The following is a 17,871-nucleotide window of genomic DNA, read 5'->3' on the forward strand; positions in this document are numbered from 1 at the left end:
GTAGTGGTGTATCCCTCTGTATGTCTTTCTATGTCCCTGTTCAGTAACATCATATAGCTTGAAATCAACTATGGTTGGAGTCTTTACATCACATAAATGGGCAAATGCTGTAAATCTGGGTTTACTAGTCTCTCCAAGAAACCAGTTGTTGAACGTTTACCAGGATCCCACTGCTCTCAACCCAGCAAAGATGTAACTGCAGCCTGTGAGTCATAGGCAGCTGTTTCTGTAAATAAAGCTTTCCTGGAATCCAGCCAGTTTGCCCATTTGTTTATGTATTATCTATGGCTGCTTTGGGTTGCAACAATAGAACTGAGTAGTTGCAATAGATACCATGTGGTGCACAAAGCTGAAAATACTGACTATCTGGCCCTTTACAGAAAGTTTGCCAATTCCTGGTCTAAACCATCAATGTTTCACTCTTAACACAAAATGGCAGTTCTTTTTTTTTTTTTTTCTTTAATTCAAGTTAGTTAATATACGGTGTAGAATTGGTTTCAGGAGTAGAACCCAGTGATTCATCACTTACGTATAATGTCCAGTGCTCATCTCAACAAGTGCTCTCCCTAATGCCCATCACCAATTTAGCCCACCCCCCACCCACCTCTCCTCCAGCAACCCTGTTTATTCCCTGTATTTAAGAGTCTCTTATGGTTTGCCTCCCTCTCTGTTTTATCTTATTTTTCCTTCCCTTCCCCTATGTTCATCTGTTTTGTTTCTTAAATTCCACATGAGTGAAATTACAGTATCTGTCTATCTCTGACTGACTTATTTCACTTAGCATAATACACTCTAGGTCCAAAATGGCAGTTCTATTTATACTGGTATTTTGCAGCATCTGAGTGGTTGATGAAGTTTCTCATTTCCAAAGTGGAAAACAAAAAAGATTATTGAATAAGATATTCTGAAATTCTGCTCAACTCCCCTTTTCCTAAGGCAGTTTTTAATTTTAAGTGCTGGGATTTTATATATGTCATTTTGAAATCATTTTGCCACTATCATGGATATAAACTGACTTAATTGAAGAAAGTCAGTCACTTTTTACCAAACTCTCATGAATAACTTATACCTAAACCCTCCCTCTGCAGGAATGAAATAACAAACTTTCTGTTCAGAAGGCACTTCTATTCAGCACTTTGGCAGGCACAAAGCCGTCAAAACAAATGCTTCATATTTACATGTTTTTTCCTCTCTTCCTTAACTCTTCTGTTGAAACTTAGAGAGACCAGATGGATATTTAATCAAAATTGAAAGCTTTTTTCTCAATTTAAAAAATTTCTTAATGAGAACAGTTTAGGGAGGCAAAGAGATTGTGAAAACATACCAGACTTGTCTGGAGATCTAGACTCTATAAGTAGATTCTGTATTTTATCTTATGCTTAGGAAAGTCTTGCATACTTCAAGATCCATATGATGATGATGGGTGAGGAAAAAAAGGAAGTAGATTTTTATAATGACCTTGTAATAATTTTTTTTTAAGTAGGTCCACACCCAGCATGGAGCCCAATGCAGGGTTGAACTCACAACCCTGAGATCAAGACCTGAGCCAAGATCAGGAGTCTGTCACTTAACCAACGGAGCTATCCAGGCACCCCAAACCTTGTAATAATTTTCTTAAAATCACTGACACAGTATCATACAATTTTGTCTGTGAATTGTGGATTTTTAACAATGAACTAGAAGGTTAACATACCTAACTCTTATGGGCTATTACCTATTTTGTGCCAGCCTCAGCCTACCTATAATAAAGCTACCAGCTAGAAATGTCTGGTGGCACTCACCTGGGCCTGGCCATGGTGATGTGGGGGGAGCTGTTCCCACAGACAAGTCCCCTTTCCAAACCAATGTAACCACTGGACTGACCCTTGTGGCTCTTATTATAATTGCAAGACACCCTTCAGCAACAACCATCAGGAAATTTGGGGGGGAAAAGGTTTATTACTTACGTGAAGTTGAAATTACATAGCACACCTGGGGCCACACTGGGGGAGGTGGACGGAGCAGAGGAGGGAGAAAGTGAAAGAGAGATGGAGGGATAAAGAGAGCACCCTAGAAAGCGCCAGAGAGAGGTGGTAAGGGTGGAGAGTGCGAATGGGCCAGGGGTTCTCCTTTTATTGGGGTCAAATGTGGAGGCCCTAGGGTTCACTCTTATGGAATTCAAAACATAAGATGATGAATTTGGGGCACAGAAAGAGGAAAAAACAAGTAGCCCAAAAGATCAGTTATCAAAATCAATTAAGATCTCTAAAACAAGTGAACCTTAGTCAGGGAGGGTGGCCTGGCTCTTTCTCTAAGGCATGTGGCTGGCAATGTGTTTATTCAAGACAGCAGTCTTTGAAGTGGATGGCTCTTTGAAATAGATGCTTCTACAATCAAAGCTTAACTCTGGCAAAAATAAACTCAAAATGGATAAAAGACCTGAACCATCAAAACCCTAGAGAAGAAAGCAGGAAACAACCTCCATAACCTCAACTGCAGCAATTCCTTACTTGACACATTCCCAAAGGCAAGGGAATCAAGAGCAAAAATGAACTATTGGGACCTAACCAAGATAAAAAGCTTCTGCATGGCAAACGAAACAATCAATAAAACCAATAGGCAACTGACGGAATGGGAAAAGATAGTTGCAAATGACATATCAGATAAAGGGCTAGTATCTAAAATCTACAAGGAACTCACCAAACTCCACACCTGAAAAACAAATAATCCAGTGAAGAAATGGGCAGAAGATATGAACAGGCACTTCTCCAAAGCCAACAGACACATGAAACGATGCTGAGCGTCCCTCATCATCAGGGAAATACAAATCAAAACCACACTGAGATACCACCTCACGCCTGTAAGAGTGCCTAAAATGAACAAATCAGGAGACTAGATGCTGGCATCTAGAGAGAAACGGGCCCCCTCCAACACTGTTGGTGGGAATGTAAACTGGTGCAGCCCCTCTGGAAAACAGTGTGGAGGTTCCTCAAAAAATTAACAATAGAACTTCCCTATGACCCAGCAATAGCACTGCTAGGAATTTACCCAAGAGATACAGGAGTGCTGATGCATAGGAGCACATGTACCCCAATGTTCATAGCAGCACTCTCAACAATAGTCAAAACATGGAAAGAGCCTAAGTGCTCATCAACTGACAAATAGATCAAGATGTGGTTTATCTATACAATGGAATACTACATGGCAATGAGAAAGAATGAAATCTGGCCATTTGCAGCAACATGGATGGAACTTGAGGGTGTTATGCTGAGCGAAGTAAGTCAGGCAGAGGAGGACAGATACCATATGTTTGCACGTATAGATGGGTTAGGAGGAAGTAGCGGAGGACCATGGGGAAGGGGAAGGGGGAAAATAGTTGAGAGGGAGGGAGGCAAACCATGAGACACTCTTGAATGCTGAGAACAAACTGAGGGCTGATGGGGTTGGGAAAGAGGGGAAGGGGGCTGATGGGCACAGAGGAGGGCGCTCGTGGGGATGAGCACTGGGTGTTATATGGAAACCAAGTTGACAATAAACTATTTAAGAAAAAAAAGTCTGGCCCTTGCATTACATAAAAGAAAAAAAACTATAACTGTCGGGGTTTATACTACATTGATTCTGAGGAGAGGAAACGGGACTGGAGTTGGTCATTAAAGAGGACTCTAGACTTCTTTGTATATATTTTACTCTCTAAAAACACACAAGCACTCACACTCAATCACTTCATATAGTAAACCAGTAAAACTCACATTTTAAAAGGGAAAAGAACTCATTTATGTATTCTCATAGGTATTTAATGCATTGTCCTGAATCTATAGTCTTCCTGGAGGAAAATATTAAAGTAAAATGAATATGTAGTCTACTGCAGTGAAAAATATTTTTGATTCTGGTCATGCTTGTACCACTTTCTAGCATCATGACCTTAGGTAATTACTTAATTTCTCTGAACATTTACTTAACTATGAAATTAAGGTACTATATCTACCCTTTTATCTCACAGAACCAAATAGATACTTGAAAACACTTTAAAAGTTCTATAAAGATACCTCCTGACATTTCTCAGCTTAAAATATAAATTTAAACCCTTAAAAAAAACATTAAAAATATGCCTTAGATCCTATCTATAAAAAACACTAGACCCTTTCCTACTAAAGACAGAAAAAAGATCAGGATGCTAATATCTCCATTACTATTTAACATCATGTTGGAGGTTATTAGTAATTAGACAACAGAAAATAATTGGAAGCATGAGAATTGGGAAGAAAAAGGTTAAATTATCTTTATGTGTAGATGATATAATTAGATATCTAGACAACACAAAAGAATCAATTGGAAAGCTCCTACAAGGACTAAGAGAATTTAGTAAAGCAGCAAGATATAAAACCAACATATGATAATCAATATACAAATATAAACCAGTTAAAAGATTAAGATGAGAAAGAAGATGTTATTTTGATAACAAATAATGGAAGAAAATATCTAATCATAAATTTAAAAAAAAATGCCCAAAATCTATAGGAGTAATTATATTAGGCTGAATATAGGCATCCAGAGATCAGGTCCTAATTTTTGGAACCTGTAAATGTTACCTTATAAGAAAAAAAGGTCATTGCAGATGTGATGAAATTAAGGATCTTGACAGGGGATTATCCTAGATTATCTGGATGGACTCTACATCCCATCACAAATGTTTTCAGACAGAGATTTGAAACACAGAAGAGGAGGAGGGTAATATGGAGAATTCTGGAGGCAGAGAATAAAGTGGCCATAAAACACAGAAAGCTGGCCACTACCAGAAGCTAGAAGATCCAATTAAAATGTTATCTCTTAGGGACACCTGAGTGGCTCAGTCAGTTAAGTGTCTGACTTCAGCTCAGGTCATGATCTCATAGTTCATGGGTTCGAGCCTCACATTGGGCTCTGTGATGCTGACACTCACATTGTTATTGTGTTTAGGTACTTATATTTTAGTGCTTCACATTGAAATAAAATTATATGATGTATGGAATGTGCTTCTAAAAAAATTCGAGTCTGAGAAGTTAGAGAGAAGGACCATGAAGATGAGGGGAAGGAATGTGGGGACATATCAGTGAAACAAGACTTAACTGTGGGTTAGTAGCTGAGGCTGGTTATAGGTATGTGGAGATTTATTATGCAATTCTACTTGTGTATATACTTAAATTTCTCCGTAATGAAATTTTTTTTATATATGTTTTGGAAAATGTTCAATTCTGGGCCACTATTCACTTGCAGATCTAAAATCTGCAGCCAACCAAAGCCGAAATGCTTTTAAAAAGACATTGCCATTAGATGGTAGGCTGCTAAACATTCCATTTTTAATCATTTAGCTTGTCCCTTCTCAAAGCAGTAAGCAGGATGCCCAGATTACTATTAGGTGATGTAGATTGTCAAAGGACTGGAAAAGGACATCCTTACTGCTAGCGGATTCCTAAAAAACCCCGAAGTACTCGTTATCCCTTTACACTGTTACTCAGGCAATATTAAAAAGCCTGCTCATGGCTGCTGAATGACCTTGCTTTTCTTCCCTTCTTCATGTATCCTTTGTCTCCATATTGTTCTATTGTTAAATCCATTCTCTCCCCACACACTTCCCACCTTCTACTTTTGTCCCCCTAAAACATCTACATACTTCATATTTGACTTCACGCTTCTACTAATCAGGATTGTTATTGCAGATCAATTTGATCTTTATACAAACGTTTGCAGGCAAGGTAGTAAAAGACAGTCAAGCCTCCAATATCCCTACAAATGGTCCTGGCCATTATGAAAACCTCTTTCTTCATAAGTTACTAGAAAGATGAGCAAAATTCAAATTCTTACAAAGACCAGACTACTCTGCTAGAAGTTGAGTTTTTATACGTTTACACTGGCATGCTTTATAATATCCATCTGTATCTTTACCAGTTAATGTGCCGTCCAAATATAGCAATGTCTCCAAATGTGGACAAAAGAAAGAACCTCTTCCACCTTGAGAAATCACAACGCTGCTTTCCAGTGCCTCTATTAAGGAGCATGGCTCCCTGCAAAGCAGGCTTACGGTTTAACATCAATGGCAGATACGGATGTCATAGCTGTGCTTGAGACTATCTGCACTTCTCTTTTTGAAATAGTACGGGGAGAATTAGTTACACAACAAGAATAATGGGAAAGTAGACAAAATGGTAAAACCTCCATAGGAACAAAAGCGGCACAAAATTTGAAGGGCAAAATTGGAAAACAGTGATTGAAAAGACCATAATAGCTCTAACTGAGGGATTCCTATGTGCCACGCACTACATGGAGGGCTTTGAATGTGAGGAGTGTTTTCAAAAAGAGGAAAAGGAGGATACTGATAAAGGACAAGTAATTTGCCTAAGATTATATTCAATTTGTAGGTGGTAAGAATGGCACTGAAGCAGAGGCTGCCTTATTGCAAAGCAGGTACACATAACAACTATGCAATGTTGTCATAAAAAGATGACACAAGGATGCTGGCAAAGTAGAAGTAAAATAAAATTATCCTGGAGGAATATAACTCTCTTTTAAAATACATGTAATATGAAAATACAATCAATCAATATGTAAGTAAAATATACAGAATATTGCTTTACTGTCAACTGGACAAAAATACAGCTCATTCATATATTAAGATGTATTTGGAATTTTTTTTAAACACTGATCCCAAAATTTTTTAGTTTTTAAAATTTTAATTTTGTTTTATTCTTATTTAAATTCCAGCTAGTTAACAGGGCGCCTGGGTGGCTCAGTTGGTTGGGCATCAGACTCTTGCTTTCAGCTCAGGTCACGATCCCATGGTCATGGGATCAAGCCCAGCAGCAGGAGCCTGGGCATGGAGCCTGCTTGGGATTCTCTCTCTCCCTCTCCCCTTCCCTTCTCAAACATGTGCTCTCCCTCTCGCTCTTTTGATTAATTAATTAATTACAGTTAGTTAATATACAGTATAGTTTCAGGTGTACAATATAGTGATTCCACACTTCTGTACAATCAATACCTGATGTTCATCATAACAAGTGTACTTAATCCCCATCACCTATTTCACCCATTCCCCATCCACCTCCCCTCTGATAACTATCAGTATGTTCCGTATAGTTAAGAGTCTGTTTCTTGGTTTCCCATTATCGTTTTTTTCCCCATTTGCTTGTTTGTTTTGTCTTCTAAATTCCACATATGAGCAAAATCATATGGCATCTGTATTTCTCTGATTTATTTCTCTTAGCATAATACTGTTAGCTCCATCCACATCATTGCAAATGGCTAGATTTTTTTTCCTTTTTGTAGTTGAGTAATATTCCAGTGTGTGTGTGTGTGTGTGTGTGTATCTATATATATACACTACATCTTCTTTATCCATTCATCAATCGATAGACAGTTGGACTATTTCCATAGTTTAGCTATTATAGATAATGCTGCTATAAACATTGAGGTGCACATATCCCTTTGAACTAGTATTTTTGTATTCTTTCGGTAAATACCTAGTAGTGCAATTGCTGGACTGCATTTTTAACTTTTTGAAGACCTCCACACTGTTTTCCATAGTGGCTGCACCAGTTGCATTCCTACCAATACTGCAAGAAGGTTTTCCTTTCTCCACATCCTCACCAACACTTGTTTCTTGTGTTGATTTTAGCCTTTCTGACAGGTGTGAGGTGATATCTCATTGCAGTTTTGATTTGCATTTCTCTGATGACAAGTAATGATGAGCCTCTTTTCATGTGTCTGTTTCCTTCTTTGGAAAAAATGTCTAAAATTGATCCCAAATTTGATATGTTTTGTTACTACAAAATATACTTAGAAACTTATAGTCAATGATGCATAAAAGGATCTATTCACTTCACACAGAAGCAAAAATAAGTTAGTTTTGAGTTTATTTGGAGGAAAATAATAAAATCATGGTCTAAAATGAGCAATGCACCATAAAACTTCAATCAATAAACAATACATTCAAGACATATTTCCTTCTCATAGAATGGCCACTTAAGGAAGAGGAGAGTATAAAGAATAAAAAGTCCATTAGCATGAAAAGTTGCTGAAGTTCCCTGTTATAAAAGAAATGCAGGTTAAAACAATCTTTATTTTGCCAGTCAAGGAGATAAAATTTTTTAAAAATGGTAAAACCTAGGATTGGTATGTGTAGAGTTACTTCCTTAGTAACAAAAGTAACTTCCTTACTTTGTTTATGAACCCTGCATCATTAGTCTCTCTCTAGCACACTGATCTTTTCTTTATAGAATTTAAGACAATCTTAACTATATATATTTATTTAATGTTTGTTAACAACTACATACTGTAAGCTCTTTGAAGGCTATGAGCATGTCTGCTTTGTTCTCTATATCCCCTGTTGTACCCAGAGCCTAGAGCCATAGCAGGCAGTCAAAAAGCATTTGTGAAGTGAATGAATGAACCAAATGCTAGCAAATATGTAAATTAATTGTACTTCCAGTAATTTATCTTAAAGAAATGATAACAGGTTAAAACAATTCCATAGAAGAATGCTGTAGAGGAAAACTAAATATCATGTTATGTTTAAAATAAATCTGCTTTTTGGTTTTGGGTTTGTTTGTTTTTTGGTTTGGTTTTGGTTTTCGGCCAAGAATCCAATTATTATTAGGGAGAAAATTTGGACATTAAAAAATAGTTCTCTTATTTTAGGCAAAGGGGCACTTTTTTACAATGATGTAAAAGATACATCTTTATATTTTTCTAAATTTCTAAGTCTGAAGTTTATCAATATCATAAATATTGTAGTTAAATAGCTACAATTTTCAGAAAGCCCCTGCACTTCCCTAAATTGGCCCTTACTATATGGCCTAATATAAACAAACTTAGATCACATAAATTTAACTAAATTTGTTTAAGTTCTATTAATCTCCTTTTATTATGTTTTATCAATCTCTAAGGTAACATTGCATTAACATAATTTTAACTAAATTACAATCTTAGGGATTAAAAATCCCTAAGGGTTACTAGGATTAAAACTCCTTCATAGTTTATCTTTTACATAAAGTATACAATTCAATGGTGTTTAGTATATTCACAATTGTGCAACCATAACCATTAAAACATTTTCATCATCCCCTAAATAAATCTATTCCCCATTTCCATCAGCCCTAGGCAACCACAAGTCTACTTTCTGTCTCTACAGATTTGCCTATTCTTGGTGTTTAGCTACCATAATGTTTTCAAGACTCATCCATATCGTAGCACACATCAGTATTTCATTCCTTTTTATGGCCAAATCGTATTTCATTGTATGGATATACCACAATTTGTTTATGAATTCATCAGTTGCTGCTCATTTGGCTTGTTTCTACTTTTTAGTGCTAATGGGTAATGCTGCTATCTATGTTCATGTGTGGATGTATGTTTTCATTTCTCTTGTACCTAGGTCCAGGAGTGGAATTACTAGGTCATATAGTGATACTATGTTTAACCTTTGAGGAACTGCCAAAGCAGCTGCATTCCCACCATATAAGGGTTCCAATTTCTCCAGATCATCCCAATACTTGTTATTATCTGTCCTTTTGATTCTAGCCATCCTTGTGGGTGTTAAGTCATATCCCATTGTAGTTCTGACTTCTATTTCTCTAATGCCTAATGATATTGGACATCTTTTCACGTGCCCGTTGGCCCTCTATGTATCTTCTTTGGAGAAATCTATATTCTGATACTTCCTCCATTTTTTAGTTGGGTTGTCTTTTTATTATTGAGTTATAAGAATTCTTTATATATTCTGGAGACAAGTCCTTTACCATATATATGATTTGAAAATATTTTCTCCTACTCTGTTAGTTGTATTTTCATTTTCTTAAGGTTATTTTTTGCAGTACAAAAGTTTTTAATTTTAATGTAGTTCAATTTATCCATTTTGTTGTTGCTACTTGTACTTTTGATATCGTATCTAAAAAACCATTGCCAAATCCAAGGGCACCAAGACTTACACCTACAGTTTGATCTAAGAGTTCTATAGTTTTAGTTTTTACATTTAGATCTATGATCTAGCTTGAATTAACTTTTGTACAGAGCTTGAGGCAAGGGTCCAACTTCATTCCTTTGGCTATTGTCCCAGCAGAATTTGCTGAAAAGACTATTCTTTTCCCCACTGAATTGTCTTGGTATCCTTGTTGAAAAGCAACTGACCATTAATGTAAAAGGTCCTTTCTGGACTCTGATTGAATTTCATTCCCTATATGCCTATTATTATGCCAGTACTACACTGTCTTGATTACTGCAGTTGTAATTGTAAGCTTTGAAATCAGGAAGTATGAATCCTTGTACTTTGTTCTTTTTTGGTTGGGATTTCTGTGGCTAGTCTGGGTCTTTTGCAATTTCATATGAATTTCAGTATCAGCACCTCTTGTTCACCTCTGCAAAAAGAGCAAGCTAGGATTGTGAAAGGAATTGTGTCCAATCTGTAGATCAGGTAGATTTACTTTTTTTTTTTTTTAATGTTTATTTATTTTTGAGAGAGAGTGTGGGGAAAGGGCAGAGAGAGAGGGAGACACAGAATCTGAAATAGGCTCCAGGTTCTGAGCTGTCAGCACAAAGCCCAACGTGGGGCTCAAACTCGGGAACAGTGAGATCATGACCTGAGCCGAAGTCGGATGCTTAACCGACTGAGTCACCCAGGTGCCCCTCCATCTAATAGATTTTTTAATAGAAGTCAAGATTATCCATATTTATATAACTAGAATCATAATATATATATTATTATATTTGATTAACATTTAAATTTTTGAAACATGCCTTTTATACATTAAGTCATTATTTAAAGAAGCCAAAAATCTAAAAAATTGCTATCTTTCATCTGAAGAGTAAGCAACACAAATTATTGCTCATTTCATCTCCTATGACTAAATGGTACCAATGAAATTTTCAGCACAAGAATATTTTGGACCAAGAAAGCAGAAGGCCTACTGTGTCAGTTCTTGGCTTCTAACATTGTCTTTGGGGATGTTTTCATCCACTCTATTCTTTTTAAGGACCACAAAGGGTAAGGAGAGAAGTTAAAGTAGCCACGAGCAACAACTACCAAACCCATCAAAAAGCAAATAAATGTAAATAAAAAGCATAATTCTATGTTTTTTATTATTTTTTAGTGTTTATTTATTTTTGAAAGAGAAGTGTGCATGTGAGCCAGGAAGGGGCAAAGAGAGAGGGAGAGAATCCCAAGCATGCTCCACACTGTCAGCACAGAACCCAACGTGAGGCTCGAACTCACGAATCATGAGATCATGACCTGAGCTGAAATCCAGAGTCAAATGCCTAACCAAGTGAGTGACGTAGGTGCCCCATAATTCTGTATATTTTAAGCACATTTAAAAGGTCACTTGACTTTGGCATCAAGTTCTCTTTATCCTGTTGTGGTATAGCAATCAAGATCAGTTGAGAGAGTACCTTAGTGCGCATGGACCATTTTAACACATTTCATTAACTTCTAAAACAATATGGTAGTATATCTTCTAATATGTGAGTCCTGTTGGTGGATAGCCTCTGGGGCTGGGGGTAGTAGCAAAGGAATCATGAGTCTGTCCATAAATATTTTACAGGAAGAAAGTTAAGATCTTATAAGCATTGATTTGTATTAGTTTTGTGTAAGGACAACACTTTTGCCCATCTTGGGCACATAAATAAAATTAAGTGTAAACACTTTTAAATATTTGAATAAACTTCGGGGCGCCTGGGTGGCTTAGTCGGTTAAGCGTCCGACTTTCGCTTAGGTCATGATCTCGCGGTTCGTGGGTTCGAGCCCGGCGTCGGGCTCTGTGCTGACTGCCAGCTCGGAACCTGGAGCTTATTTCAGAGTCTGTGTCTCCCTCTCTCTCTGACCCTCCCCTGCTCACGCTGTCTCTCTCTCTCTCTGTCTCCTAGAAATAAATAAAAATATTTAAAAAAAAATATTTGAATAAACTTCACCTGGGTAAAATATTACGTATTTAAAAAGTAGTTCTAACACTTTTGAGTTTCGTTATGACTCTTAGATTTTTATAACAGTCTTAAATTATCATTTTTTTTTTTAATGCTCAAATGATCACAACTTAGCCAGTTGGAGCCACTGTAAGCTGTCTCTTATATCCTTTGGAGGGAACCTCTGAATTTTTAAAGTATCCTTGCTTGTTCTCTGGTAGTTACTACTGCCTGCCTCCCTCCCATCTCTACGCCACTCTCATCCTTACCCCTTTAATCTAGACTTTATTTCCCTAAAGATGAAAATCAGCTATCCTTTCAAGTAATCCTGGTTTCTTTTTATGGAAAAAAATATTAGAGATAAAACTCTGAGGGCTAGAGGTGCATATCAAGACCAACAGTAAGAAGTGACATTGTTATTAGGCCATTTTACTCAAAAGAATGAAAAAATATTTATGAACAGACATTAATTTTTACCGATCTTTTCCAACTGAGTTTTAACATTAAGGCACACCTACCCGAATTTTAAACCCCTTATCTAAATTATAATTGCATTTTTTTACAATATAATAAGCCATACAACTATTACTTTAGCTGGAAATCTTGTTTAAAACTGACATAATTATTGGTTCTGTCAATAACAATTTATTAATATTAAAACTTACCATAAAAATACTAACTGAATATTAAGATTGAACATTACAATTGGTTTTGTATAATTTGACTACATTGCACTTTAACTAATGAATGGTCAAATTATCTTGTTTGGGGTTATGTGTAATTTTAAAAACATTTGTTGTTAAATACATCATAGTCTGATATATTATCTGTTCTAATTGCTTAATTTTAATGTTTTAACTGACAATTCTTTCTTAGTAGCAGCATGACAGTACTAGAGTTTAAAAGAATCCTGTTCTTTTTTAGTATATTTTATGAGATGGATGAAAAATATAAATAGTTTGAGCTGTCATATTCAAGAATCTTATTTGGTTAACCTAATGACTCATGTAGTTAGATGAATGATCTTTCTCTCTACATAAGTTCTTTCTGGAGAAATCCAATTTTCTAAGTGTAAGAAATTTAGAAAATTCCAGTCACTTAAATTCCTATGCAAGATATTAAATAATTGCATGCATTAAAATATAATACCTGTAAACTAGTTTAGGCTGGTAATATTTCATCACTTAGCTCTGGCACTGTTACACAGTGGCATTAACTATAAAAATTCATTAAGCCTGTGATTTGTGTAGTTCATTGTATGTATACTACATATTTAAAATGTCGTGTTTATAACTGTGTTTGCATTATAGTTACTGGACATTAACACAAAGATAAAACAAAAAATACTTTTTAAAGAATAGTTTATAAGTATTTAATTTTATCAATAGATGTTTTTTCATTTTAGTGTAACTAATTGAACACATTCTATAAACTAAGCTATATTTCCTAGTTTCATTATGCCATAAATTTTATTACTTTAAGACAAAATTAATATAAAATATCGTAAATTTTAGATTATGGATATGACAGTATAACTCATAAGATTTTCTTTCTTCTACCAAAGAGTTAGGAGTGGTAGGGTTCTCCTGTCTCACCTGAGAAGCTATGGTTTCTGTGGCCAGATACATTACAAATTTTTAAAAATAAAAAAAATTTTTTTTTAGCTCTAGTCAGTCATTTTAAACCATAAATCATTTTTTAACATGTAAATTAAGTTGCTTCTTTTCTTTTTTAAAGAAACTGAATAACAAACCACCCCAAGAAAACTTAGTACCCTATTATCTGTGCAAATATATTGTAAATTAATTGCATTTTTAAAATATTTCGAAGTCTCAAGTTCTTAAAAATGTACTATCAAGCATCAATTAAAATATCTAATTGTATACATAAAACTTCAATTGGTAACAGGTGTAAAAAACCAAATAATTTCTTCTACAATGTCTATTTAAAAGAATGGATATATATGACCTTTTTTTTGGTAAACATCCAGAAGGCTACACTGTTATTTATTTCTGGAGAGATTTCCTTTTTTTTTTTTTTAAATTTTTTAATGTTTTATTTATTTCTAGGAGAGAGAGAGAGAGAGACAGCGTGAGCAGGGGAGGGTCAGAGAGAGAGGGAGTCACAGACTGAAACAGGCTCCAGGCTCTGAGCTGGCGGTCAGCACAGAGCCCGACGCGGGGCTCGAACCCACAAACCGCGAGATCATGACCTAAGCGAAAGTCGGACGCTTAACCGACTAAGCCACCCAGGCGCCCCTCTGGAGAGATTTCCTAATTGGTAAAGCTAAAATGGTATTATGCATTAATTGTTTTAACTAACATTTTTTTCCCAGAAAAAACTTACACTCAAAAATGGAAAAAAAAAAAAGAAAAAAGATTCTATGCTCCTAAGAAGTGACAGCAGGCCAAAAATGACAATAAAATGTAATGAAAGTAATAAAATGCCAATATTAAAAATCCTATACAGTAACATACCTAGTTCTTTTGAGACTAAAGTTTTAAGAAAGGAAAAACATGGTAACAGCTTGATTTCAGAAGGGGTTAAGATGACAGAGAAGTAAAGGGACTGGAATTTTCCTCATCCCTCAAACACAGCTGTACTGAGGTCAAATCACTTGGAACACCCAGGAAATGGGTCTGCGGAGTGGCATCAAGATCTCCACGGTTGGAAGGAGACAGCTTGGCAGGATCGAGCTTCTGGAGCTAAAACTCAAAGGTACAGAAATGTGCAACTTTCTCCAAACGGAGCTGGAAGCCATTGCCATGGTCCTGGGGAGGAGGGAGCCAGCCCTGGAATGCGCACGCGGTGTAGCCATCTCAGGGGCACACCGGGAGAGAACAGTCCTTCCCCAAGTACTGTAAAGAGAGGGTTTATTTCCTCCGGAAGGACAAAAGACCCTGCAGGTGCCAGCCAAAGGCCTTTTATCAGCAGGGCAGAGTGGTGCTACTCCAGAACAGGGTCCGCATGGTGTAGGGTCCTTTAGAGACACCGGGTTTTGAATCCCTACTCAGCCCCTAGAAGGCAGAGGAAAACTGTACAGCAGGGCAAGCTGAACAGCAGGGCAAGCTGAACAGCATGCGACACCTGGTCAGGAGGGGAGAGACTGGGTGTCACCATTTTTTCTCCCCAGCACCAACACAGTGCCACTTCAGGGAGCAGGATGGTGGGCTCCTAGTTGAGGTGGTATTTACATCAAACCCTGCCCCTTGGGGCCTGGCAACTGCTTATCTACTGACCCAACACGCAGCTGGCCTCTTCTCCAGACCAGCACAGCCAAAGAGAACTGTTGTTTTTGCTTCTGTTTTTTAATTTAATTTAATTTAATTTAATTTAATTTAATTGTTCTATCTCCTTTTTTCTTTTGGAATCAGGCTTATAGTTTCTGATTTTTGGGGGTGGGGGTCAATTTTATTTTTATATAATTAATAAATAAATAAATAAAATTTTTTGATCAGGCATTTTTATTCTATTCTTTTCCCACCTTTTCTCTTTCTTCTTCTTCTTTATTTTCCTTTCTTTTTCTCCGGATTTAGCCTTATAGTTTTTTTTAATTCTGTTTGGTCTTCTTTTTTCTCTTTTCATTTTTCTCTTTTCATGGGATTAGGCTTCCCCACCCCCTTTTTTTTTCTTTTCTTTTTCCAGGGCTACTTCAACAAACAAATCAAAGCCCATCTGGTTGAAGGTCCAAACATTCCACCATTACAAGCAAGGAAAAGCTCGGCTAAGGACTGACCTGTGGGATACAGCAGCCAAAACTCCATAATGGGATGCATGCAACATACACCAAAAACACTTCCTGAACTGCCAGGCCCTGGACAGGGTATGAGCCTTTTTTAATATAGTAATAATCTCAGATGCAGACCACATGACACGCTATTAAAATATACAAGAGACAGAAACTTAGCCAAAATGACAAAATGGAGGAATTCTCCCCAAAAGAAAATCCAAGAAGAAATCACAGCCAGAGAATTGCTGAAAACATATATAAACAATATATCTGAAAAAGAATTTAGAATAACAGTCATAAGACTAATAGCTGAGCTTGAAAAAAGCAAAGACACCAGAGAACCCTTGCTATAAAGATCAAAGGCCTAAGAACTAGTCACAATGAATTAAGAAATGCTGTAACTGAGATGCAAAACAAACTAGACATAGTGACAGTGAGGATGGAAGAAGCAGAGGAGAGAATAGGTGAAACTGAAGATAAAATTATGGAAAATTGATGAAGCTGAAAAAAAGAGGGAAAGGAAACTATAGATCATGAGGGGAGAATTGGAGAACTAAGTGAGTCTATGAAATGAACCGATATCTGTATTAGAGGAGTTGCAGAAGAAGAGTGAGAGAAAAGGGAAGAAGGTTTATTTTACCAAATTATAGCTGAGAACATCCCTAATCTGGGGAAGAAAACAGGCATTCAAGTCCAAGAGGCACAGAAAACTACCTTCAAAACAAAACAAACAACCCTCCCCCCCCCCACAACATATCACAGTGAAACTGGCAAAATAAAAAAATAAAGAGAGAATTCTGAAAGTGGCTAGGGACAAACAGTCCTACAAAGGTAGACACCTAAGGGTAGTAGCAGACCTAGCCACTGAAACTTGACAGGGAGTGGTAGGAAATAATCAATGTGCTGAATAGGAAAAATATGTCACCAAGAATCCCTTATCCATCAAGGCTGTGATTCAGAATAGAAGGAGAAATAAAGACTTTCCCAGACAAACAAAAACTAAAGGGTTCATAACCACTAAACCAGACACACAAGAGATACTAAGGGGGACTCTGTGAGTGGAAAGCAGCAAAGACTACAAAGGACCAGAGACATCACCACAAACACGAAACCTACAGATAACACAATGGCACTAAATCAATATCTTTTCAATAATCACTATGAATGTAAATGTAAATGCCCCAATAAAAAGGCATAGGGTTATCAGAACAGATAAAAAACCAAGATCCATCCATATGCTGCCTACAAGAGACTAATTTTAGCTGCAGATGGAAAGTGAGGGGATGGAGAATCATTTCTCATGCTCACAGACATCAAAAAAAGACAGAGTAGCCATACTTATATCAGACAAACTATATCTTAAAACAAAGACTGTAACAAGAGATGAAGAAGGGCATTATATCATAGTTAAGGGGTCTATATCAAGAAACGCTAACAATTGTAAATATTTATGCTCCCTTCCTGAAGCACCCAAATATATAAATTAATTGATCACAAACACAAGCAAATGCATTGATAATAATACTGTAATTGTAGGTGACTTTAATACTCCACTTACAGCAACGGACAGATCATCTAGGCAGAAAATCAATAAGGAAACAATGGTTCTAAATGACACATTGGACCAGATGGATTTAACAGATATGTTCAGAATTTTTCATCCTATAGCAGCAGAATACACATTTTTCTCTAGTGCACATGGAATATTCTCCAATCAGATCACATACTGATATCACAAAATAGGCCTCAACAAGTAAGAAACGACTGAAATCATACTATGCATATTTTCAGATCACAACACTATGAAACTTGAAATCAACCACAAGAAAAAAATTGGAAAGCCCCCAAATACATGGAGGTTAAAGAACATCTTACTAGGGGCATCTGGGTGGCTCAGTCAGTTAAGTGTCCAACTTCGGCTCAGGTCATGATCTCACAGTTTGTGGGTTCGAGCCCACGTCGGGCTCTGTGCTGACAGTCAGCTCAAAGCCTGGAGCCTGTTTCCAATTCTGTGTCTCCCTCTCTCTCTGACCTTCCCCTGCTCACGCTGTCTCTCTCTCACTCAGAAATAAACAAAACATTAAAAAATTAAAAAAATTAAAAAAAAAAGAACATCTTACTAAAGAATGAATGTGTTAACCAAGAAATTAAAGAAGAAATCTGAAAATACATGGAAGTTAATGAAAATTAAAACATGACAGTCCCAACCCTTTAGGATGCAGCAAAGGCAGTCCTAA

The 17,871-nt window shown here is 36.6% G+C and overlaps 1 protein-coding gene and 1 long non-coding RNA gene across 3 annotated transcripts in view; one reads left to right on the forward strand and one right to left on the reverse strand.

Moving 5' to 3' along the window:
* LOC144217036 (uncharacterized) overlaps nucleotides 1-17,871 on the forward strand; it is a 36,449-nt gene that overhangs the window by 5,906 nt on the left and 12,672 nt on the right. Inside the window, exons 2-3 of one of the 2 annotated variants that reach the window (XR_013330822.1) lie at nucleotides 14,502-14,622; nucleotides 15,550-15,727. The exons of the other annotated variant lie outside the window; for it this stretch is intronic. This is a non-coding gene — a long non-coding RNA (uncharacterized LOC144217036). The remainder of the gene's footprint in view (nucleotides 1-14,501; nucleotides 14,623-15,549; nucleotides 15,728-17,871) is intronic. 2 annotated transcript variants of the gene reach the window in all.
* Nucleotides 1-17,871, reverse strand: part of SPESP1 (sperm equatorial segment protein 1) — a 35,871-nt gene that overhangs the window by 1,782 nt on the left and 16,218 nt on the right. The gene's annotated exons all lie outside the window — the stretch shown is intronic.

This window comes from Crocuta crocuta, unplaced genomic scaffold, assembly GCF_008692635.1.
Source record: "Crocuta crocuta isolate KB4526 unplaced genomic scaffold, BGI_CrCroc_1.0 scaffold130, whole genome shotgun sequence".
Classification (NCBI taxonomy): Eukaryota; Metazoa; Chordata; class Mammalia; order Carnivora; family Hyaenidae; genus Crocuta; species Crocuta crocuta.